This window comes from Microcebus murinus, chromosome 13 (genome assembly GCF_040939455.1).
Source record: "Microcebus murinus isolate Inina chromosome 13, M.murinus_Inina_mat1.0, whole genome shotgun sequence".
Classification (NCBI taxonomy): domain Eukaryota; kingdom Metazoa; phylum Chordata; class Mammalia; order Primates; family Cheirogaleidae; genus Microcebus; species Microcebus murinus.
In genome coordinates this window covers 48345051-48371948 of record NC_134116.1, presented here as the reverse complement: position 1 = coordinate 48371948, position 26898 = coordinate 48345051, and the positions used below count along the sequence as shown (strand labels likewise).

General features: G+C 33.0%; 1 long non-coding RNA gene across 1 annotated transcript in view; it reads right to left on the bottom strand.

The window, feature by feature from the left end:
* LOC142874961 (uncharacterized) overlaps positions 1 to 25391 on the bottom strand; it is a 71187-nt gene extending 45796 nt beyond the window's left edge. Inside the window, exons 1-2 of the long non-coding RNA XR_012922548.1 lie at positions 25278 to 25391; positions 13249 to 13299 (exon numbers count right to left, since the gene is read on the bottom strand). This is a non-coding gene — a long non-coding RNA (uncharacterized LOC142874961). The remainder of the gene's footprint in view (positions 1 to 13248; positions 13300 to 25277) is intronic.
* Positions 25392 to 26898: the final 1507 nt, after the last annotated feature.

Sequence of the window (26898 nt, the reverse complement as noted above, 5' to 3'; positions counted from 1 at the left end):
ACCATGTATGCATACACACACAAACACAAAAGACATTTTTGGAGGCGATGGATACATTTAATACCTTGATTTTAGTGGTTGTATCATGAGTGTATACATACATCCAAACTCATCAAAATGTATACATTAAACATATTCAACTACTTGTATATCAATTATATCTCAGTAAAGTTTTCAAAAGACCAATATAATGATGTCAGTTGTTAGAAGTTGTGTGAAGAATGGCATTTTCCAATATTTCTTTAGATCCATCTAATTTGTAGCAGGTTTGAAATGATAAGAATCAATCATTTTTCTAATAAAGTCATTGTTCTATATTGTAGTTTAAACATATATTTACATTTTTAAAACCTTACACATTTATTAAAACATATTTTTTAAGATAAAAAATGTAGGATGATAATTTTATTTAGATTTTCTATGAGAAATTAAAAGAAGTTTACATAAACTAGAATATTAAATTGACATTAAACTGTCATTTTTACTCTATGATAAATTCATGAAGTCATAACATTACTATAATTTTTCAAGAATCACCCTCATTAGTTATGTTTTGTACAAATTTTCTACTTTATACTTGTAGAAAACAATTTTTAATCACTGAATGATTTGCATTTATTATCTCTTAACCAAGAAAGAAATAACCTGTGTCTACCTTAACCGAAGCTAAACTTTTGTTTTCGTTACATTTTACATTTGAAGATTTAACAGTTATTCTTAGCAGAAACTAGACATTTTAAGCATTAGATTAAGCATTAGAAATTAATTTTTTAAAATCCTTCTGAACTGTGTATGATTTTAAAATTATATAAGAACTTATAAGTTTCTATAATCAGCAGCAGAGCTACCATGAAACTTAAGAGACCTTATAATCAGTTCAATTATTTTTTTCTATTTAGAGTAATGTAGACCTAGAGTAATGTAGAACTAGATATTTCTAGAATGTGCATATATAATAAAATATTTTAAAATCAATTTAAAAGGCTGACTGTTGTAAAATCGAAATCGTTTTCATGAAGGGGGAAAGGGTGATAATTGTTCAACGTTGCAGTCTGCATGTTGACCACAAAGCAGACCCAGAAATGATTTCTATGGCAGCCAAAAGATGACAGGAAAGCACCAGAAAAGACAGAAATTGATTCTCTTTTCTAAACAATCACAGAAATATAGAAAACAAAATAAAATGGAAAGCTTAGTGACAGATGATTGATGGTAAAAATCATAAAATAATTCATGAGCTATGGTAAGTCATAGAGTACTTCAAACAACCTTGGTAAATGCAATAAATTTAACAAGGGCTCAAGAGGGAATCAGATTTCAGTCAGTCAACACTGCAATTCTACCCATAGCACGTGTTCACAGAAAACCAAAATTGGACACCAAAGGCACAGGTAAGCATGCTGTTTCTAGTCAAAAGTCTGGCAACACTGACACCAGTAAGTGAGGACAACAAGGCGATTTGGGCAGTACTCTTAGAATGTCTAAAAATAAAACAAAAAACAGATTTAAGTATTGCTGCTGTTGCTGCTACCACTACTACTGCTACTACTACTATTTGCAATAATAATTGCAAAGCTGAGCCTACTTCCCAGGTAAAGGAACATACAATAGCTAAGAAATTTACTAAGTTACTGTGGTGTATAATCAGGGTTTTTGTAAGTATCAAAAAGGGGGAATTCATGCTAAAGGGAGGTTATGCTAATTAAGAGATGAAAATACCACACTAAATTAAATAGATGAGTTTATATATCTATACTGTGCATTAGGAAAGTATCCTTAGTTTAATCTAATAAGTAAATATTCATCCAGATCATTCAAATCCATAGCATTTTATCAGTGTTAGCTGTTTAGAGCCAGTTCAAAATAAAGTACAACAATTGGTTTTATTACATTCTAGGGAAATGCTATGGTGCATATATTTGTATGTGAACTGGGGTTTCATGTCAACTGCATTTCTTAGTATGAGTGTCTGCCAAAAACATTTGAGTACCACTTGTTTAGATTTGGACAAATGAATTATTTGTCACATATATGTTAGCTCTTCTCTAGACCATCAATGCCCAGAAAACTAATTAAAAGAAGATAAACTGCCAGGAGTTTTGGTGAGAAGTTATTGACTAAAATTAGGGTAGAATAAATGCTGTTTTCTTTGCTTATCTGTTTGTAGAAGAGAGATATAAGAAAATGAACTTCTCATAATTTTTTTACAAACCAAATAAAGGAGAATGGACAGATAACAGCTATCACTGTTGCACATTGTTAAGAGAAGCTTTACTAATCATGGGATAAAAAAGATGCCCAAGGTGCTTATCAGCAAATTCAATTACAAATGCAAAGCCAGGGAGAAGATTATAAATACAAAGCTAAAATCAGGTTTAGATCATTCTGAGCCATCTGAGTTGCTTTTTCATGGATCTATACCTAACCTTGATGACTCAGGAGTAAAATGGAAATCATGTCTTTACATATATTTAAAATAATGAAAATGGTCTGTATGGAGTAGCTTAGCTAGCAGATTGTCCCAGCATGATCCTTCATTAGGATATTTCCTTGAATTTTAAGATTGTTTGCATAAACAAGGAAGAAATATCCAGGTGATAGTGGATAGACATAGGTATTCGTCTTCAAACTAAACTGCCCTTTGAAGTATGATGTGGTCCATAGAAATTCTGATACTTAGATATACTCTAAATATCAGTCACAAGAAATATTACCACAAACTTTAAATGAGCACAGTTTGCTTCGGTTTACTTCTACTGAGATTATATGAGACTAGTGGTTTTCCCTTATGTACAAATATCTGAATAAGCAATGTCCAAAGTAGATTTTCCTTCAGAAAATTATTTTTGCTTCAATTTGAGCTAAAATATGGCTTTGCAGTTAAGGGATATTCATGTGAATATAAAATGTCATATTTAACCACATGTTTCAAAATTCCTTATAGTTTTTACTATTTCAGCTGCTTTATATGTTTTTGAAATACAATAGAATTGAAATATTTCTTACATTACTTTAAAATTTCATTTCATAATGTTAGTACTCTAATAGGTTATATTGAACCTACATAAAAGTTTTGCAACTGCCATTGATTTTAGAAAACTTGATTTTAATTGTTTTATGCATCAATTCATTTGAAATGTTTATATTTTAATCAATTGGGATCTCATGTTAAATAATATAGTTTACCTCTACTGATGTAAATACTTTGTCTTTTTATTCTTAGAAAAAGTTTAGAGTTGACATGCTCTAAAAGTTACATGTTATTGTCTGTAGCAATCAAACTCCAAGTATATTTTTCACTGTTCAAAGCATTTTGAAATTTCCTTTCATAAAAGATTGATTTTGAATTTTCTTAAGTGAAGTACTACAGTTAAACCAGTATTTATGCCTTGAAAAAATACATTCATAGGAATGCATGATAATGAAAGAGCTACTTTTCCCTTTTTAGATTTAAATAAAAGACTATGATTTGAGAGAGAAAGTAAAGTTGTAGAAGTGAGACAGAGAATTAGCTATGAATGAGTGTTCTCCAGAAGTCATTCCACTTCTGTGTACTAAATATTTGTGAGATAATAGCCCAGGCATTGTTTCTACTCAATTAAGCATTGCTTTCTTTCCTACATAGTTGTTATCTCATCATTTATTTTTAAGACATTCTTTCACTTCTTGATTTTAAAACATTTTATATTATAAATACAAATAACAACTAGAGTATATACACAAACAATAACGTTCAGTAAAATGAACTATGTTCAGTGAATACCAATTCAATGAATACAATATTACTGATACCATTGAAGGTTCTGTAACAGAGAGGATGGCCTGAAAAAGGGAAAAAAAAATATTTCTGTCTCTTTAAAACCCTCTCACCCTTTAAAGCATTGTCTGTCTCTTGCCCTTTTTCAGAACTAAAACTGGCACTTCTTCCCCAAGCCAGCAGCCTGGCAGGGCAGGGAAGTGGTTTGTTGTTGTTGTTGTTGTTGTTCTTTGTACTGTAGGAGATAGCTCAGCGAAACCATCCTGGTGGAGGACTGGATGGCAGAGGTCCCAGGAGGTCCTGGAGGTTCCAGGACTGGCTCCAGACTGGTGGGAAGTCCCAACAGGTTCTAGAGATGAAATGGTCACCATCAACTGTACTTGAAAAATACCCTGAACATGAGAACCCTTCCTTTAAAAGCTCTGTATTTTCACTCATGGGGGAGGAATTTGGATTTTGAGATGATAGTCTGCCATTTTATTTTTCCTCCTTTGTCTGTAAAGTAATAAACTTCTATTTCCTTTTCCTCAACCACTTGTCCTCATTCTTCTGATGCAGACTCATATACAAGTGCTGGGCTTTCAGTAATAGTTGCTTGTGCTCATTATAGATTCAGTGCCCCTGCCTCCCTTCTAGACATAATGACTGAGATGATTTGTGTGTTGCTATTGTTTTTCATTATAATTTAAATTCACACACATGCACACACATTCTTGGATATGTTCTTATATTATCAATTAATATGTATTACTCTGTCATCTCTAAATATCCTTGAAAATTTTTGGTATTTGTACCAGTAAAAAGAAGCAAAAATATCCATGACAATTTTGCTTACTTTGTTGGTTTGAATGAATTCATTGTTATTTCCCATCTCTCATTTATTATTGATCATTATTTGTTTATTGTATGCCCTACAAAATAAACTGCAAAATTGGCTTATATAATTACTAAAGAAACAAAATGCTGACTTCCTTTTCCTCTTTTTTCATTTACAGCAAAACTTAACCAAAAAGTAAACTTTCTCCACATCTAAATTTTCTTATCTAACTTAACTGAATCCATTTCTATCTGTATTTTGCTGCCACTATTCCACAAAAACTCCTCTTGTTAAAGTCATCGATTACCTCCATATTTCTACCATAAAGGAAAATTTCAATCTCAGGACCATTCCCCAACTCTTTATGTAAAAGGGAAGGTCAGCCTGGAGGCTGAGTCATGCAACACCCACTTTCAAATGGATGTCTGTTACTAACCTTATGTGTTAGCCACATCCCCACCAAAAGATAAAAGACCTCCAGCACCTACAAGGACTGCTCCTATATGTCATCCATAAGGAAATTCCTTGCTGGTCTCCCCTAAATAAGGACATGCGAATTGTAACTTTATATTTACTAGCTAAGTCTAGTCCCTAAAACTAAAATCTGTTAGATTCCACACTAATAATGTTGACTACAAGTTTATTTTCCCAGGTGCGGAACAGAGAAAAGACATTATCAAACATTCTTTCACCTATACTGGGACATATACATAATTGATTCTTACTTCACTCACTTTTTCCCTTCAAACTTTCACCTGATTTGATATAAAATGTAGATTCCCTAAGCCTCACAAATATGTAAACTTTTCCTCACTGCCCACTCCCCTCTTCCTTTTCTTTCTGTGTGCTCTCTCACCTTAAATACTGAGGTACCAAATCCCAGTTTGGAAAAAACAATCACAGATGTGCCTGGCTTGTGTTTTTCCCAGGTACATCCTCCAACTTTGGCTTCATAATCCTCCATTGATTGAGATCTTCTGTCAGTCACTTATTTTGGGTTGCTGCTACCTTCAGATTTTCCTTCTATTTTACTTCTAATTCTCCTCTGGAATCTATAAATCTTAAAAAAGTGTCCCAAGTCTCAGACTATTTTCTTTGTAAACTGACTTTGTTGATGTCATATCATTTTTTCTTTTCTTACTTTTGAATATAATCTATACACTTAGAAACCCCAAATTTGTATCTTCACTTTTGATATGTTTTGAATTCTATACTCAAAAGCATAGCGACCTTTACCACTTTTCTCTACCTCTATTTTTTGACCATGATCAACACAGTATTATGTCTTTCCTGGATTATTGTGTTATTTTCCAAATTGATTTCCTTTCCATCACACTTGACTCCCAAAATCTATTTTCAACTCGGAGGACAAAATATCTTTCCAATTATGTCAGATCATGTTACTACTCTGTAACTTCTGAACTGATTCAAAGTGAAATTCAAAATTATCACAATGGCTTTCCATGTCAATGAGATGCACCCTGATCTCATCCCCATCATTTATCTAACCTTATCTCCTATCATGAACTCATTCACAGATCTTGTTCATTTATGAACCCACTAGTCTACTTGTCCCTGAAGACCCTTCTATTTACTGTGTTGTCAAATTAAAATGTTCTTACCCATAATATGAAAATGTCTCATTTCTTCAGCACATTCAGTTTTAAGTCAATAGTATTTTTTCATGGAGATCTTTATCACCCTATTTAAAATTGTAGCTTTTCACACTCCTAATTCTCTTTTCTTGTTTTTTCTTTTATTACACCTACTTTTATTATATTTATTATCTCTCTTTCAATGTAGAATATACTCACCATGAGGTTAGGGAAACATTATTTTTTTACTGTGTCATCACCAGCAAGACATGGTGTTCTATTACTTTATTGACTAGATAAACAAATATTTGTTGAACAAATACATGACTCCGTGATTTGCTGGTTCATGACCACTAAAGTTACCTGGATCAGTATGGAGAAATGAACAATGAACAATATAAGAAAGAGAAGAATATTGCCCAATATGGTTAGAGCACCACACAAGACAAACAACTTACCACATTCTGCCCCCATGTAGAATTAGAACAAGACAAAGAGAAAGGTGAGTAACCTGAACTGACAGAAATTAAATTTGAAATTGCTAATAATTCTGATATAACACAGAAAAATTACTATCTACTAGATTAAATTCCATTGACTAGATTAAATTCTTGTCACATATATATTTGATACACATTTGATATATATGAGATATACTTATATTTGAGACATATGTTTGACTTATATGGTGTATATATTTGGTATATATATATATTTGGCATATATATATTTGGGGTTTGTATATCTACATACCTTATATATCACACATATATATGATCTAGTGACAGAAACCAAATTTTACAAGGGAGAATAAGAGAAGTTGAATTTATTGTACATTTGAGTTTTGTGATTTTAATGTATCATATTTTCTGTATATGGGGCTCATTTCTGATTTTTAAGAGTCTTATGCAATTTGCGTAGTTATACCATGGACAGATTTCAAAATCCATGGCTAAAATTAAAGGGTTATTATCTAAAGAGTGTGGCTGTAAATGTTGGCAAGAATTGTGACTCCTTGGAGATATTGCTGGGCAAATAAGTGTCTTACTTTCAGAATTTACCCTTTTTACAGAATAGATACTTATAACACTGTCTCAGAATGTCTAATTACTCTAGACTGCTTTAAATCTTCTGTCAAGATAGATTTCAAAGAGAAAGAAAAAAATAATACAATGTTTTATAATGTATTAATGAACCTAAATTTGAGTCCCAATAGAACATCTATGAAAAGAGATACATTTACAGTTATTAAAATACTAAATTTTGATCCCATTTTTTATACCAAATGAACAATGTTAAAGCAAAGATTGCACTGGATAAAGTTACACAGCAGGGAATACTTTACACAAGGCTACTGCAGTAGAAGAGAGAGCCCAGAATTCAACTGGGCTCAACACTGCTGAAAGAAATGGCTGGAGCATTTTAAGAGATTGAAGGATCATAGGCCATCTGTGTTTGTTGATTGCCTTTACCCAAAGGAAAAGTAAACCTTTTCATATCTATATGACAGGAAGTACTTTTACAACTTGACTCAAGGCATCACTACTAATGTTATGTTCCTACTGTTTTACAGACACTGAGAGACATGGGGACTAACTTACTCCATGATTATATTTCAAAGGGAAGACTGTCAGGCCCTTGAGAAAATGTTCCTGGGTCATTAAAGTGCTAAGAGGCAGGGGAAATATTTACATTGCGTAGGGCAGAGAAAGAATTTACAATTTCATGTTTACTAAATCAAATGCTCTAAGAAAGGGGAGATTGGTGGCCTAGAATCAGGTAAAACCCTGCCTAAAGTTCTGTCAATCTGAGGGGAATGAATGCTAAGGTCCTCTTGGTCAGGACTACAATGGACAGGTAGCATCAGATCATCCCTAAAGGCAGATCAACCCTGCCAGCCTCGCAAACTGCCATGCCTTTATCATCTTGTGGTTTGTAATTGACTGAGAACCACATGCTATTAATATTTTATTTCATTTTTTAACAACACTGACATCTCAACATGACAACGTTTAGATTTTGAACACTTGTAGATGGTTTTCTTTGTTGATTTTTTTTAAAATGGCACACTCTTTAGTAACTCTATGGCATAAGACTCTAGTAAATATATTGTCATAATGATGACCCCAAACTGTTAACTCTGGCCTTCATTAATGGGGAGATATACATGCAAGGGTATAGAGAAGAAAATATATGCAACTGTCAGTATTTTTGCTTCTTACTAGGCATAGTCCTTATTGGAAGAATCATAATTAAAAGAACAGTTATGATTTATTTTTAGAAATTGTGGTGCTTCTAAATTTTATTAGCTTGAAACTGTCTATTATTTTTTCAATTTAAAAAAATATTCTGTTTTGTTACCTATATAAAAGATGTAAAACATTATGCTTTGATATACATACAGATAATGAATAAGTTACTATAGCCAAGCTAATCACCATAGCCATCATCTCACATAGTTATCCCCCTTTTTTTGTAGGGGGAGTACCTAACTAATATCTCCTCTTTTAGTAAAAATCCTTAATAGAGCATGGTGTTATTAAATATTGTAATGCATTGTTTTGTATTTATGCTTTTCTTCTTTTAGTTTGGATTGACATGTAATAATTGTACATATTTATGGGGTATGGATAGATATTTCAACATATCTATACAAAGACTTCATTATTTTTCCTACTCACTAATTATAGTCCTTGATATAATCATGAAAATCTTCATAATTCATTTTAAGAAATTGCACGTGATCATACTATATTTTATTAGCTTAAACTCATCTTATACTTGGACAGCTTTCCTCAGGACATGGCCCAGAATTCCACAAGGTGGCGCTATGCCCCATTGTTGGAGCTGGTGGTAATTTCAATCCCCATGTAATTTTGTCATTTGTTTACACCGTTTATTTCTCACAGGAGAATAAAACCAAATTTTTCTAATCGAGTTAGAAGACATCACTAGATGATTACATTGCTTTTTAATGTGTCTGAATCTTAGCACCTTGAATTAGAAAAGATTGTCAATTACTAAGTTAAACTGATAATGCCTAAATATCATAACTAACAATTTCATAGTGCTTATTATGTATTAGGCATTCATTAACTCATTTATTTTTCAAAACAACACAAAGGGTAATGTAAATGTTATTGTTACTTTTAAAATAAGGAATCTGAGCAACATTATGCTAAGTAATTTTTCTGAAATCATACACTTAGTATTCAGTAAGTTCTGATCCAAAGCTGTCTGAATTAGATTATATAAACGGAAGTTCATAACCTTTTCTTCATATCCTAAAATACTACTTCTAAGAAAACTATACATGAAATTGCATTTCAAATAATATGACTCGTAATATGTCATTTTCCTGAGTGTCTAAGTCTTATCTAATATTTAATATCAGGATAGAATAGGTTTTATACTATTCAGCGACTTAATTTTCTTTTATGTCACAAATAGTAAAGAAGGCTATTAGACACCACAGATTGTGTGAATTTAATCATTATTCTTATCATTAACATGTTAACCCCATGTATAATGCAATTAGACATAGTGTAAGTTTTGTTTTAAATGTAATTATGCAAAAATTTTATGAAACACATGTTCATTTTAATTTTACATTTTCCTTTAGTTGGTTAAATTTTGGGGAGGAGACGGATATTTTACAAACAATAAAACAGAAATTCCTACCATCAGCTGACACTTTAAATCCATGTTTGAAAACATCAATATTTATCTAAAAATATACTGAGATGTATATTAGCTCGTTATGATAATTTCACAACATATAAAAGCATCACATTGTAAACCTTAAAATGTACAATTTTTATTTGTCAATCTACCTCAATAAACCTGGAAACAAATGTATACATATATAGTTACATAACAAAAAAGAAAAGGCGTACTAGAAAATAAATACAGCAATATTTGTACAAATATGTTTTAATTTAGAAAGCAATGGGGAAGCTCCATTTTAAAATGCATATGACTTATGAAAATGTTTCATCTAACTTTATTTTTATTAGATGAAATATATTATATTAAAATCTATTTCTACTTATCATAAAACATTTTATTTATTTTTTAAAGCAGTATCTGATTTGCAGTTTCTTTCCCTAGTTTTTTTTCATCTGGTAACAGCACTATTAATAGATTCTCCATGTATTGGCATTTGCTATGCATGTATCTGCATGTATAAAGGTGGCATATTGCTTCTTTACTTTTAGGACTTCTGGATTAATGGAAAAACCAACTAGACTTGAATTTAAGGGTCAGAGTTTTCCGGTGTCTCTCTTAACATTGCCTGAGGGATTTTTTCTCACTGCTGAAATTTCACATTCAATCACAGTGTACTCTGGGGGCATTTGTCATGGTCTTGACATTAAAACCAGGGGCAAAGGTCAACAAGAACAAGGCTGAGGTAGCTAAATTAAAAGCAAAATAGTAGTTTTAATGCTACTTGTTATGGAAGGGACTAGCTATGTTCAAATAGGCAGATCACTACAGTAAGGTTATAGATTTACAAAAGTAGATTTTGACTCCACAGGAAGAGGCAATTAAAATCAAAAATTTATTCTTTATCCAGGGTTTTCTCAGGATCTGTGAGAACCTGTTGTCATCATCCCATCATATTTATGGATTCTTGAGCAGAATTGACAAGGAAAATGAATTAAATAGGAAATAAAACCAAAAAACTAATGAAAATTAGAAGAGTACATGATAAACGAAAACTATGGGTAAATTTAAGGTTAATTTTTATTAATTTATAGGTAGAGCTGTGTTAATTTCTTTCACTGGCTAGTACTGCTTTTAGCAACAAGTAAAATCCAATTGTTTGTTCATTTTACATTATTAAATATGTATTAATCATTGTGCTCAGAGAGAATCATACTCTCTACATTCAGAAAGTATAATCTACTATGAGAGACATTAAGTTACTCATTCATTGAAAAAAATCACTGTGCTCTTACAAAATACTTTCATAGAGAAAACTGAGAAACCAATTTTTAATAAATATACAAATAGATAAATACACTTGTTTAATATAGTGGTAAGTGTTTTGAAGATAATTAGAGATATTACCTGAAGAGACTGGTGGAATGGTCAGCATTAGATATAGTGCTTAGAGAAGGTCTTTCTGAGGAGCTAATATTACTTCTCATATCTGAATAGTGAGAAAGAGCCAGACATTGGAAGATAAGAGATTCAGACAGAAAGTTATGTAGGGCAAAGGCTTTAAAGCAAGGATGAATTAGTGTGTACAGGGAAGATAAAAGAGCATTGTGGAAGTGGTAGCGTGCACTAAGTTGGTGGCAAAGGTGATAAGTGCTCTAAAGAGCCTCAGTTGCTAGTACCTGAGTAGAATATTGGTAAAACTTTTCCAATAAAGAATACTTGAGTAGATAATTTATGGTAAACAATCAGTTTTTTTTTTTTTTTTTTTTTTTTTTTTTATGGTAGACAAAGCAATGTGCAGACTTTTTCTGGTAAAGTTTAGATAGTAAAAGTAGAGTTTGTGGACCAAGAGGCAAAACTGAGGATATCATACAGGTGTTTTTATATAACAAGTGAAAATACACATTTCCATATATTTTTATTAACAAAACCCAAACTACAAAAATAATTGAATAGACATCTTTTGTAATATAGGTCTACTAATGAGAACAATACAATTATTTTTTTTATTTGAAACTACTTTATTGAGATAGAATTCCCATGCTATACAACTCACCCATTTGATGTGTACAATTCAATGGGTTTTGATATATTCACAGAGTGGTGCAAATATCACCACAATCTATGTTTACATTTTTATCATCCCAAAAGGAAACCTCACATCTATCTCACTCCCCTCTGCCCCTGGAAACCATTAATCTGTTTTCTGTCTCTGTGGATTTGTCTACTCTGAATCTTGAAAACATTACATTAAGGGAACAGTCACAAAGGAACACTTATTGTATGATTCTATTTATATGAAACAATACAATTCTTTATCAGGAAATAACATTTTACTTAATTGGCATTCAAAGTTCATGTCACCTATCATGGAAATTGATTGCAAATCTTCATCTATTAAAACTCATCTGGAATGAGATTTTGCATATTTCACTTTTGAATTAGTTTGTAACACAGAGAGATACTACCAAATACTGATATCAATCCTCAAGTATATTATTTTAATTGAGCAACATTTTGAAAGCATTCTATCAGTTTCTTCTGTAGACATTTGCCTTTTAGCATGTCATAATATCATAATATTACATATTAATCACTTCCAATTGAAGGTTAAGTGGAAGTTAATCAGTTGTTCAGTAAAATACCTTTTGAAATATAGAAATTTCCTTTACATTTACATAAAACTCCAAAAAAATTCTTAAATTATAATTTGAGCTCAGAGAAAATATATCTGCTGCAAATTGGCATTGGAATGAAGAATAACTCTTTTGGTTTAACTTATGTAATCACAGAAAGCATATACAGCATATTAGCATTTGTTCAATGATTCAAACTTTCATTGTTGAAATGATATTAAAGCAGTATGTTTTTTATATAAACACTGTTTTCATTTGTAATTTTTAGATTAATTCATTAAGAAATATTATCTAAAAAATTTATAGTAAAAACTAATTTTAAAACCATTCAATGTAGTGATTGGAATGGTTCCTGTTCAGAATACTTTCAATCTTGGCTAGCACTTCAAATAATTGTTATAAAATGTTACCATTGCTAAATGATCTAACCATTGTGTAAGAGGCCAGAATTTTTCTATTAATATTTTCGACAAAAATTTATGGAATGGGCAATGATTATGTCTACTAGAGTGAATGAAATTCACCATCCATGCTATTCATTCAATAATACAAGATAAATTCAAACATTTTCTTCAACTATGTGCTGATAAATGCCAATGAATATCAATAGACTTTAAATACTTCAGATTTTCACAAACTATAAATTTTTCTAAGTGTGTCTTTTTCGACTGCACATAGATTTGTACCACCATTATTTGTATCTCATTTTAGTAAATTCCATTTCTAGATGTACTGAGTTGTTTTTTTCTTGACTAATTTGATAATATTCTCACCTACTTTTCATCCTGCAGAGGCTAATTCTTCAGGCACTTCCAAATGGTTATTGACCTATTGAAAAATCAGTTACAATTGAACAGTGTTAATGACATCTCTCAATTCATAAGGTGCCAAAGGACACCATTCTAAGTCATATGCTTTACTTTTATTTAAAATAATTCTGTGATAATGTGCTCTAAATTTTACATTGAATGAATTTGATAGTTATTCCATATTCAACATTTGTCATACTTTTAGCATTGAAATTCCATTTATATCTGGGAAATAAGCTATTGAGCAAGTCTTTTAGGGGAGGAACCATTTCTTATACATAGTTAAGAAAGTCATTTTTTTTCTTCCGTATTCTTAAAATCAAGGGCAAAAGCCTTTGCCTTAAATTTGACCATTTGATGCTTCCATGTGGAGCTTCGTAGGTAGAACAAGTGATTTAAAGAAATAGGATAGTTTAAACTTTGTTAGAATGACTATAGGCCTTATATAGAGAGATTTTGAGGGAATCTTTATTCTTTTTTAGATGCAATCATTTTATTTTTGAGAAACAATTCTTGGTACTGATGTAAATATCATGAAATCTCATGTATTCAGAATATTCAAGATAATGTCCTTCATAAATAGGGCATTATCTGATTCACAAAGTAGAATGGTAACCATTCCTAACAGCCCTTCATCATCAAGTACACTTAGAGAACCCTAATGTAGCTTCTTATAGAATAATAAATTGACTCTAACTGCCTGAATGAAGAGGACCAAATTCTAGCATAACCACAGGAGCACAGGAACAAGCTGGGATCTAGCAAGGTTTTGACATTGCTCTGCAGTTATGCTTGTTTCACCAAGGGGTATCTCTAAAGTATGTTAAAGAGAGAAATTATTCCCAGTGGAGATGTTGAGAAGAACATCTTCATTATTTACTTTACCTAGAAGGAGTGGTGTCATAAGGTTAGGATTTATACTAATATATATTCAGTGGCAGATAAATGTACTAGACCCATGTGACATTCACAGTGGCCTAAGATGTATTTTCTCCCTCTCTGAGAAAAAACGCTAATTTTTATGGAGACAACACTATCTCAAGTTAAGAAAAAAGAAAACAAATATCAAAAAGAAAACAAAAAAAGAAAACAACATATCTCTCAGCTCCTTTGTAGCTAAGAATAGCCAAGAGACACAATTATACCAATGAAATATAAATGCAACTCACTGGATGAGGCTTTTGAGAATCCTCTCTTAAATATCACCTAATTCACTAGAGTTCATTCTTTTGCCCAGATCTAGCAAATGGATGTGATGCTGTAGTAGAGGAACCTGTCTAAGACTACGAGGCAACAAATTGAAGGCAAATGATGGCTGAATACACTTTTATAGAGAGTGTAAGATTTTTATAGTTATGGAGCTGCTTTAAATATCCAAGTCTACCTCCAACTGAAAAACTAAAATGTCAAATTTATTTAAACCATGTTTCATTTAGATTTACTTTTACTCACAGCTCTTTTATCATGGATAGGATAGACACAACTAAATATGATACATAGTCTAAATCTGGAGTAATTTTCCTGCCTCTCATACTTTAGCCAACACTACTATTTATGTGTATTACAAAATAAAGCTTGTGATCAATAAATTTAGTTTTCAAGTTAAGAAATGAAGTTATGGAACCATTTATAGGGGGAGGAACTCTAAAATGTTATGATCTACATAAAGAATGTGACAAGTCTGGACCTATGCAAAAGAAAAATGGTCTATCAGAGCCCCAATTTTTGAAACCTTTGCAAAGTTGGAGGAAATGACCAATATATGGTGCTATTTTTTTCTCCCACCCACAAACCAAAATATACTAATTGGTGAATTAAATTTTAGATGGGCATAGAATTTAAAGTGATAAATTATTTTTGATATAAACGATAGAATTGAAATAGACAATTCTAAAGTTATATACTGAGATTTTTATACTTCTCTCTCAAGATTGATCACATTATATAGAAAATCAATAAGGATAAAAAATAAGTCAGCAACACAATATAAAATAGGATCTAGTTGACATTTACTAAACATTGTACAGAATAATGCGGAATATATATTCATTTCAAATACCTAAGGAACAGATATCAAGATATTCCATAAACTGGGCCATAAAACAAATCTCAATAAATTTAAGATAATGCAAATTATACAAAGTAAGTTTTCCAGCCACAATGGAACCTATTTACTAATTGAAAGATATTAGGAAATCCTCTAAAGACTTTCAAACTAAGCAACACACTTCTAAATAATCCACAGGTTAAAGAGGAAGACTCATGTGGTGTTTCTGTACCCCATTTCCTCCAAATACATATCTTGAAACTTAATTCCCAATATGATAGTATTAAGAGGTGGGATCTTTGGAAGGTGATTATGTTATTCAGGCTTCATGAATAAGATAAATGCCTTACTAAAGAGTCCCAAGGGAACACCACGTAAGGATGCAATGAGAAGGAACCATCTTTGAAGCAGAGAGTGAGTCCTCAGCAAACACTGAATATGTTGGCACTTTTATCCTGGACTTCCCAGCCTCCATAAGTATGAGGAATAAATTTCTATTGTTTATAAATTACCTAGAATAAGGTATTTTATAGTATCCCTAACTAACTAAGACATGTAGAATCAAATAATTAATTGAAGTGGATGAAAATGAAAACACAACATATTAAAATTTGTGGTACGGAACTAAGGCAGTGAAATTTATAGCCCTAAATGCTTACATTAGAAAAGAAGAAGTATCAAATCAATAATCTAAAGACCTACCTTAAGTATCTAGGGAGGATAGAATAGAAAATAGTCCCAAAGTAGAAAAAGTCAAGTAATAAATAGAAACAGAAACCAATGAAATTGAAACCCAAAACTATAGAAAAATCAATAAAAGAGAAAGGTGATTCTTTGAAAAGATAATAAAATTGGGCTAGGTGCAGTGGCTCATGCCTGTAATTCTAACACTCTGGGAAGCCAAGGTACCAAAATGGGCATAGTGTTAAGGTCAGGATTTCAAGACCAGCCTGAGAAAGAGCAAGACCCATCTCTAAGAAAATAGAAAAAAATTAGGAGGGTGTGGTGGCATGTGCCTGTAGTCCCAGCTACTTAGGAGGCTAAGGCAGGAGGATGGTTTGAGCCCAGGAGTTTGAGGTTGCAGTGAGCTATGATGATGCCACGGCATCATCAAGTATAGTGATATGTTTTGTTTTTTCTACTTTCCCTGAAATGGAGATTGAACCTTTTTTGATGAAAATACAGCCTTTGAGCTTAAAGTGTAACCTCAATGCCATTATGACTGAAAATGACTCAAGTTGCATTAGATCTATTTTGTTGCTGTTGCTCCATCCATTCAGAGACAAAGAACATTAGCAATTCAAACATCCCAGGACAAAAATGGTAAAAATGTGTGTGTATTAGCTCATTTATTGTTACTATAATAGAATACTTTAGGCTGGATAATTTATCTAAAGAAAGATTTATTTGGTTCATGATTCTGATGTATGGAAAAGTTCAAGATTGGACATCTCCATATGACAAGGATTAAATACAGGCTGCTTTCACTCATGCAAAAGGTGAAGACGAATTGGTGTGTGCAGAGATCACATGGCAACAGTGGAACTAAGAGAGGGAGAGGGGAAAAGCCAGGCCCATTTTAACAACCAGCTCTTTCAGGAACTAATAGAGTGAGAAGTTATTCTTTCCTTCAAAAATGGCACAAAGCCATTCATAGGGATCTGCCCCCATTACCAAAATACCTCCACTGGGCCCTGTCTCCAACACTGGGGATCAAATTTCAAGATGAGTTTGGGAGAACACATGCCTAAGCTATAGCATTCTGCCCCTGGCACCCCCAAGTCTCATGTTCTTCTCACATTGCAAAATATAATTATCCCATACCCAAAGTCTTAACTTATTCCAACATCAACTCAAAAGTCCAAAGTCTCATCTAGGACTCAAGGCAAGTTCCTCCTAGCTTGAGCCAGCAAAATAAAAAACAAGTTATTGATTTCTAAGATATGATGGTGGTATAGGCATTGGGTAAACATTCCTACCCCAAAAGGCAGAAATCAGACTAAACAAACAAACAATAACAACTAAAAAAACCTCTTTCCTTTTGTGAGCTCTTTCTTACCTTATGGCACCATAAGATCATCCACACTTATATTTTTCTTTGCTCCAGTCCTGGAATAAACCATTTTCCCAAAGAGTGCTGGTTCTTTTTATTAGAGAATAATGACAGAACCAAGATCTGAGGATTCAGTGTGCTCTTTGTTACTTGGGAGGATTTTCTTAAAACATGACAGCAATACCGTTATCACTTCTAAAATATTAACAATTCCTGAATATTGCCTAATGTCTGGTCAGTCAGTGGTAAAATTTCCCCAATTGTCTCAATGTCTTTAGAGCTTGGTTTATTCAAACTAGGATGCAAACAAAGTTCACTTTTTTTTTTTTTTAGTTGATATGTTTATATTTTGATCTTTAACAGTTTCCCCATTCTTTTTCCCCTGGCCATTTTTAAGAAACCAAGTCATTTTTTACCCTGTGTGGTAGCTTTAGCTAATTGAATCCTGATGGTGTCATTTTTCTACTCCTTGGTCAGATTCAGGTTTGTATTTTTGGCAAGAATATTTCATAGAGGAGGCTCTATAGTTCCCATTGCATCACATCAGGAGGCCATGTATCTGGTTGCCTCTTTTTTGTGATGTTATAATTATTCTATGATTTCTGGTGTTTTGGGCCTGATCCTTCTATTATGAAATTTTGCACCAGTCATTCACCTAATGGTTTTAACAGCCATTGATAATTATCAACTAGATTCATTATTTCATTAGAGGTTGCAAAATGATCAAATTTTAATTGTGTCATTCCTTTGGCATTTATTAGTTGGTTGTTTTATAACGAACTTTTCCCCAACTGTATAGTTACCCTGAAATATGGTTTGTACAGGAAAGGCAGAATAAAAGCTTGATTCTTTCTTTATAAAAAAAAAAGTATAATCAGCCTAACTAAAGTAGTAACAGGTCCCACTCAAGTCCAAAACATAGCAGGACAGACATACTCTTATTTTAAGTTTTATACTTTTACAATGTTATGAGTCTTTCCACCTGCATTTATGAAGAACACTCTTTATATCAGTAAGCCCTGGATTTTATTTTCTGTTGCCAAAATAACTACAAAATTAAGTGTAAATAAAATCCTTAGAGCATAAAAAGGGCATAGTAACATTTATTCAAATTAAAGGTAATACTCAAGGGCATAGTGAAATAAATCTTGTGAGGTTCTCAGAACATATTTGAACATGCCACACATATTGAGATAAGGGATACATTGTTTCATAATTTCTAGTTCCTAAGCAAACTACCATGTCCATAACAGTTACAGCTGGTAAGTCTGAAGCCTTAACCAGACTAACATATATTCCATTTACAAATTTCGTAGTTATATACGCACATTTTAGTTGATATTTTTGTCTGACCAAATATTTGCATGAAAACACAAATATTGATATGTTCCATGGGAAACATGCCTGAATTTAGTCCAAAAATATTTAACATTAGAGATGTTAAGATATTTTTCTGTATTACAGAACATGAAGAATTGAAAAGCCTGTTTATTTTTTCAGATACATAAAGAGCTTGGAAGCATGGAAGAACAGATACATAAAGAGCTTAGGATTGTGTTGAGAAATATTTTCTTTGTAAAAAGTAGTATCTATGATTAATAACTTTCCAAAAATATTAATTTATTTTTTTGTATTTTATTTATGTTATTGAGTAATTACTGCATACAATTTATTCTACTAAAAACAATAGCTACATGGTAAATAAGGCTCTTATAGTTCACTGCAAGAGATGTGTATTAAACAAGATATTTGCAAGCTATAAATATATATGTAATGGAAGAAGTTGAGTGTTGTTATTATAATGCGTGGAAGCAGCACCTAACATAATTCGGGGACTAAAGAATGTATTCACAGTGTAGTTAATATCTACTTTGGTTATGAAATATGCATAATCATTTGCCAGGTATTATGGGGTGAATTTGGGGAGGACCCAACCACATAAAAAAAAAGTGGAAAAGAGCATAATTAGTGGTTGATAGGTGACACCAAAAAATATTGTAAATTTGATGTGATTTAATATTAGCATGGTGGTAATCACCAAACCAAATCCCTTTTAGACATGATTACTAAAATATTTACAATATTGCAGTATCGCAGTCATTTATGTGACTTTAAAGTAAAATATATAAAAGTATGGGATAAAATGAAACAATATTGCCAAAATGTTAACATTGCAGGTAAGGCATACATAGGTATATGAATTTTTAAGAATCTTCTTTCTAATTTGGTGTGTATTGAAACATCTCTACAATAAAGTGTTGAATTAAGAGAAAAGATACAAGAGAATTTATAATTTGAGAAAGCTATTCATCCTAAAAACAAAAATTAGCTATATAGATGTATTAAATATTCACACATTCAAGAAAATGTTACATAGGCCAAAACTATTTGTGGGAAAAATTTGGAGAATATGTGGCCACTTTTAATTGAAGCAAGCCTAGGAAACTAAATTTCCCAGAGAGACAACCTTCAATAAGGCCTACATTTTAGCTTAGCTTAACAAATCATGTACATACAGAATTTTCTCGCAGTTTTTGATTGTACCATTTAAAAATAGTCAGACACTCAGAAAAAAAAAAATGAAGCATACATTTGGGGGAAAAAGTCCGTAAGATGAAAAATAGAGGCTAAAATATAATTTAAAAAAAACATAAGGAAAGGATTTTGAAAAAGGTGACAATGCAGGTGAAATACATCTCAAAAATTCTATCACCAGTATTCTCAGAGAAGAGAGTGTGTTCATAAAAAAAAACATAAAAGTATACTATACATATTAATATTCAGAAAATTTAAAAAATGGTACCTTATAAACTTTTAACTGGTGCCATAATTTAAAAAATAATAAAAAGGTAGGTTACTTGAAATATTTGAGAAAATCTCCCAAAATCGGAACAAGAAAGAACAAAAGTTAAAATATAGATGAAAAGATCCTAAATGTTTATGCACCAAACTATAGAGCTGTAAAACATGAAACAATGAGGGGGCAGAGGCAGAGAAAGATGATAAATAGATGGCTACTATAAACTAATTGCTGAATATATGTACATATATACAATTATGAATTTAAGATATAATTATTGATTGTGTCAGGATTATTCAAATATTTATATATTTTTTTCTCTGGTGCCTCATTATGTGATAGTATGTTTATTTCTTTTAATTTTATTCTAACTATTCCATATTTTTTTAAGAAAAATAAAAGCAAAGCAACATTTTCAAAGTTCTTCACTGTTAAGCTGTCACCCGATTTACAGTAGTTACAAAATTCATGGACAGTTACAAAGCCTCTTCAGTAAAGTTACAAACTTCAAAAAATGATGTGAAAGAACTGCTTTTAAGAGCAGAAAGCTGAACCACATGGAACAAAACAATGAATGGTGAGGGTTCTGTATGATGTTCATATTGAAGTTCTATTCTTTTATACTTCACAGATCAAATATGATGAGCCACTTGTTAAAAAAAAAAAAAAAAAAAAAGGTTATGGGGCTTTCCCTTTCACAAAGCCAAAGAACCAAATTGCTCTTATTTTAGAAGGACCACAAAGGAGTAAAGATTTGGGTTAAAAAAAATAGCAACATCCTAACTTCTCCTACCAGTTATGAGTTGTGGGCTTTTAAGTTTGCTGGATACTTCCTTTAAAAGCACCTAAAGGTACTTTAATTTGTGACATCCTATTTTGTCACCAAAATCTACAAGAGATGAAGTTCTCTTCCATAAAATCTGACTAAAGATACTTGAATTGTTCCATTATATTTTGATTCTGAATTTGTCAACTGAGCAAGACACATTGCACCTTCTATTATTATTCCTTTAAAACTTATTTTCCTTAAGTCTAATGATATATTTTTTAGATTTAAATTACTAAATCTTACAGTTCATAGTCTATATATGATCCTTTCTGAAAAATATAACTACCAAACATGAAATATCTTTGTAAAATATTAATATCAACACAAATTGTTATCCTTCACATCTACTCCTCTGCCTCTTCTTTACCACCCTATCTCCTCTGGCTTCCTTGCTAATCCTTGAACATATCAAATGTACTGTTTTCTGTGACTTTACTCAGGCTTTTCTTCTTGCTTAAAGTGTTCCCTACCAAGAGAATCACGTGGCTAAAACTCTCACCTACTTCAATCTTTTAAAAATATCTTCTTAGTGTTAAAATATCACTCTACTTCCAAATCCTATTTATAATTACAACTTGCTCCCCCCTCTAGTATTCCTGAACTCATTTGTCTTGCTTCTTTTCCCCCAAGGTAATTACTATCCTCAACGTAATAATTAATTTATTACATCTCTTTTCTTATTGTTTATCATATATTTTCCATTAGCTGAAAATAAGTTGCATGAAGGCAACGGTGTTTTCCTCTTTTTTTCACAGCTAAAGGCCAAATTTCTTCTATAGTTTTAGGCACAGAATGATACTCAAAATATTTGTTGAATGAACACTGTTGTAAAATATATGTAGTCTCTTGTCTGCCTAGCAGAGGGTCTTGCTCTTTTTGTCCTGCCCTGAGCTGCCTGAATCATCAGTGGTTTCCAGGGGCAGAACCCCCTTTTCAGCATTCACCCTCTGTGCTCTGGTCCCACAGACCACCAAAGGCAAGATGCCTATCTCCAAATTCCTGCAAGTGGTCATGGTCCCGGGAAGTAATCACTCAGACCGGTTCCTCCCTGCCCATTGCAGTGCAGTTGGGTAACACCAGAGAATTCAAAATGATTCCCACTACTATCTCCTCTCCACAGAGCCTGTGGTAGCACGCCAGGACTTTGCACTGACTTCAGGCGCTTCTCTGTCTGAGTATATATGAGGTCTGTGGGAGAGCAGGGTGTCCTCCTGTGGGTCAGATCACACTGCGCTGGCTGGCCAGGCAGGCGTGGCCCTCCTGCGCTCCTGTCCTTATTGTATATCTCATGCCCGTCCAGTATTTGCAAACATATCTCCCTTTCACCTTTATTTTTCCTGCGCTGTGTGCTGTGAGCACCTTATGCTCACACCTGTGCTGTGTGTCCCACACCGTTTCTCCGCAGATTCACAATGCTGTTCTTGCAGGGGCGTGATCCACTCAGGTGTAGCCATTTGAGTTCTTCGCCTCCTCTTTTGAGAGCAGTGAACCAAGAGACCACCACTAATCCACCATTTTTTCTTCCTCATTAATATATCTATTAAAATATATTCATAAGAAAACTAACCCACAGTAAGAAATGGATACCTATCAGAGAAGAAATCAAATATGCAGCCATTAATAAACTCATCATACATGTGTTGAGTACCTAAAAAGTGCCACACATTTGACTATGTTGCAAAGATATATAAGCATACAAAACAGCCAAGATTGCTGTCTTTATGTAACTTTTATTTGGAGGGATTAAAATAATAAACTTCTCAAAATAATTGGAAATTTTATCATAATCAAATATAAAATAAATGAAAATAATTAGCATTATATTTTATAAAAATCATTTTTTCTTTTTTCTTTCTTTCTTTCTTTCTTTCTTTTTTTTTTTTTTTTTGAGATAGAGTCTCACTCTATTGCCCAGGCTAGAGTGCCGTGACGTCAGCCTAGCTCACAGCAGCCTCAAACTCCCCAGCTCAAGCAATCTTTCTGCCTCAGCCTCCCGCGTAGCTGGGACTACAGGCATGCGCCACCATGCCCGGCTAATTTTTTCTATATATTTTTAGTTGGCCAGTTAATTTATTTCTATTTTTAGTAGAGACAGGGTCTCACTCTTGCTCAGGCTGGTTTTGAACTCCTGACCTTGAGTGATCCTCCTGCCTTGGACTCCCAGAGTGCTAGGATTACAGGTGTAAGCCACTGTACCCAGCCTAAAAATCATTGTTTTTTCAAACTAGAAATAGCTAACATTTCATTTACATATTACCAAGGAGAAATTATATTATTATATGAATTTCTAAAGGGTAATATAAATGTATATGTACATTTTATTTTTAAAAAAGTGACAAAATATTTTAGGTCTTTACAAATATTGTAGTGGTTATTTAATTCATTCTCTCAGAGATTTCAACATTGTACTGCCTACTGTCTAATGCCTTACAAGTAGTTGCTTCATATATTTTGTTCAGTTTCACATAGGTTTATAAATGTGGTATTATTCCAGTACCAATTATTCCATCATGGCTAGAAATAGAAGTCTCTATGTTTTTGGTTTTTTTTTTCACATAATAAAATTTTATGCAATATTGCCTATTGGAATAAAAGTGTTCACTATCTGAAAAAATTAAAGTCACATAAAATACATATTTTTCGGCCGGGCGCTGTGGCTCACGCCTGTAATCCTAGCTCTTGGGAGGCCGAGGCGGGCGGATTGCTCAAGGTCAGGAGTTCAAAACCAGCCTGAGCAAGAGCGAGACCCCGTCTCTACTATAAATAGAAAGAAATTAATTGGCCAACTGATATATATATAAAAAAAAATTAGCCGGGCATGGTGGCGCATGCCTGTAGTCCCAGCTACCCGGGAGGCTGAGGCAGAAGGATTGCTTGAGCCCAGGAGTTTGAGGTTGCTGTGAGCTAGGCTGACGCCACGGCACTCACTCTAGCCTGGGCAACAAAGCGAGACTCTGTCTCAAAAAAAAAAAAAAAAAAAAAAAAAAATACATATTTTTCATAGGAAGGTCATCTGGCAAAGGACAGATTTCTAGTAATAGAGTCAATTTAAGAAAGTGTTGAAGTTGTATAGACAAGTAATGATTAGGACATAAAATAAGACAGTAGTTGTTGGAATAAAAGTAATAGAATGTTTAATGTTGTAATATGAAAATGTAATACAATTTGTCATTTCCCATATATTTCAGCATTTCTAACGTGCAAACCTATGGTGACTCTGAGATGCCTAGAGCAGGGACTGTGTTGTCATAGGAATATTTATTTTAATGTAGACCATTGAATTTTAAACCCCACTCTTCACAGTGACAGTTCTAAAATCCCCTTGGGTTCCAAAATTGTTAAAAATGTTTCCCCTGTCCTGATGCTATTTCATGAATCTATATATTGCAATTTCTTTTCACAGCCTAATTAGAGAACTAAGATTTACAAAGGCCCAGAAGTCAAATCAATTCAATAAGAACATTGTAATTTGTTTCACTGGGTCATATGGATAAGTTGTGATCAAGAGTGAGAAAATTATGGTTGAAACTGTTTCTAGTGACAGATTAACACCCCGAGGATTGGAAATTCAGATAAGACACTCTACTAAAGTAACAAAGTAAGCAGGTCATTGGACAGTACATAATTAAGGTTGGGGACTACAGATATTGACAAACGAAGACATGAGCCAAGTAGTTTCTGAGAAATTACAGATCAGAGCTCATGACATCGTTTTTTCTCCAGATAATATCATGATGCCCAATTCCTAGGACGTATGCAGTATGTTGTTGCTGACTATGAAATTAATGCTTTTCTCTCTTCTAAAAAAATATTATTCAATGAGAGATGAGAGTCATATTAAACAAAGAGATTTGTATTTTTCTAATAGCACTTATACTCACCAGATACTCATGTAACAAGTATTAAGTAAGAGTATGCTTGGGATCATTCAAAACTTATTCCTATCACTGTTTCATACCCATTCTGAGTCTGATTGTCCTTTCAGATGATAAGGATGCATGTTGTTGGAAAAATTACCCTCTTTGAACAGGTGTCAAGCCTAGACATTTCTTGATGTTGCAGTGTCTACAAGTGGAATCCATGGTCAGAGGTTCTTTCCTACACATTTTTAAATGTAAAGTGGGAACCCCATGCATGTATGCAAGTTTGAGTATAATGCGAAGCCAGTAGGTCAACATGTCCTCATATATACTGAGGCTGCGTAAACAGTAAATATACATATATCCAGATAAATACCTATTCCTTGAGCATAAACTACTGATCCTTACCATCAAGCTGATGTTGGTTCCCTCAATGAATCATGTCATATTCTACCATTGGTTCCTGTTCATCGCAGGTTGCACATTAGGCTCTAGGAGAAGCTAGACTGGCATTGGTAGTATGAGCTCATGCTGTTGAGCCCTGGCATCACCTTCATTGCTGCCATGACTACTTCATTCATGTGCCCATTATGACAGATCTGTAGTGGCCAGTTACAAAGGCTTGACAAGGTTCACTTGCTGAGTCATTTTGGCAGCTTGTGATTGGTCCATTTTCAGAGGTGAATGTATTTTTTATGTGACACATTTATACATCATCTTCCTCTTAGACTTTTTTCAATGTAATTTTTTTTTATATTTCCATCCAAGATTCTGAATAATTTCCCAACTATTTAATACTAATCATGAGCCTATGTTTATTGTTTCTTTGGGCCAGTTCTCTGTCCGCACAAAGTGGAAGTCCAGGTTCACTGTCTGAAGTTATACCTATTGGGAAGATTTTCCTCTGTTATTATTATTTTTTAAGGTCAGCAATGTGTGGTGCTATAGTGTAGTTGTCATTGCTTTTGACTTGTTCCACCCTACCAAGACAAATCATTGATAAACTACATTAATATTTGTTCTTCTCTTTCATCCCATCATAAATTATTTACATAGCCATAGGCTGAGGAAGGGACATTGGTACAATGGTGGATATCATGCGTATCTAGGCTTCTGCTACATATTTCTGTCTGTGCAATTGCAATTGCAACATATTCCAAGTAAGTGTACCACTTCACTCATAATTCAGGGGATCATATCAGAGATGGGGTTTGTAGAATATTCAGATAGTCCATATGTCTTCAGACTAAATTATGACACAGGTAGAAGAGTTGACATGACACTGGAACAATAATGTGACTACCTGGTTTTGTTTATTCCATGTGAATGTGAACAGTTTTTAATTATTTTGTTGTAGTAATAGGAAATAACACACTTTCTAAATCAGTAGCTCCACTCCCTATGACTGAGGTATATTAACTGTCTTTAACAAAGGTGCAACATCCTCATGGTATTTGAGATGTCGGCTCCAACTAGGTTCAGCTTGTGGTAGTCTACAGCCATCCTCTAGCATCTATCCCATCTCTATGGGAGACAGATTGGTAAATCAAAGTAGATATCATGAGACTCCTTAATTCTGCCTTTTTTAGATTATTGAGGGTGATGTTATTTTTATCTAAGCCACGTGAGATATAAAATTGTTTGTGAATTATTTCCTTTTCCAGGGAAGAATAATTTGGAAGATGTCCCTAAACTTTTCTATTAATACTATGATAGTTCTTCGTCTATGCATTAAAGATACATTGTGATAAAATGACAACCAGGTCACCACTGTGAGTTCTGTAAGCCAGTCCTTGACTTAAACTCTATTTATTACCTCCCCTCCCCACGTATCTTCCTATATATCCCATTTCTAACAGAGAAAGAGCATGACGACATGATGATGTTTCAATTTCCAGGTATCAGTGTTAACACAGACTCTATTTCTAATATCCCTCAATGTGTCTTGGAATCTTCTACTCCTCAGTCCACATTTACCAGATGAAATGACTAAGAGTCTCTTTAGTGAAGCACTAGGGTATCCATTTTG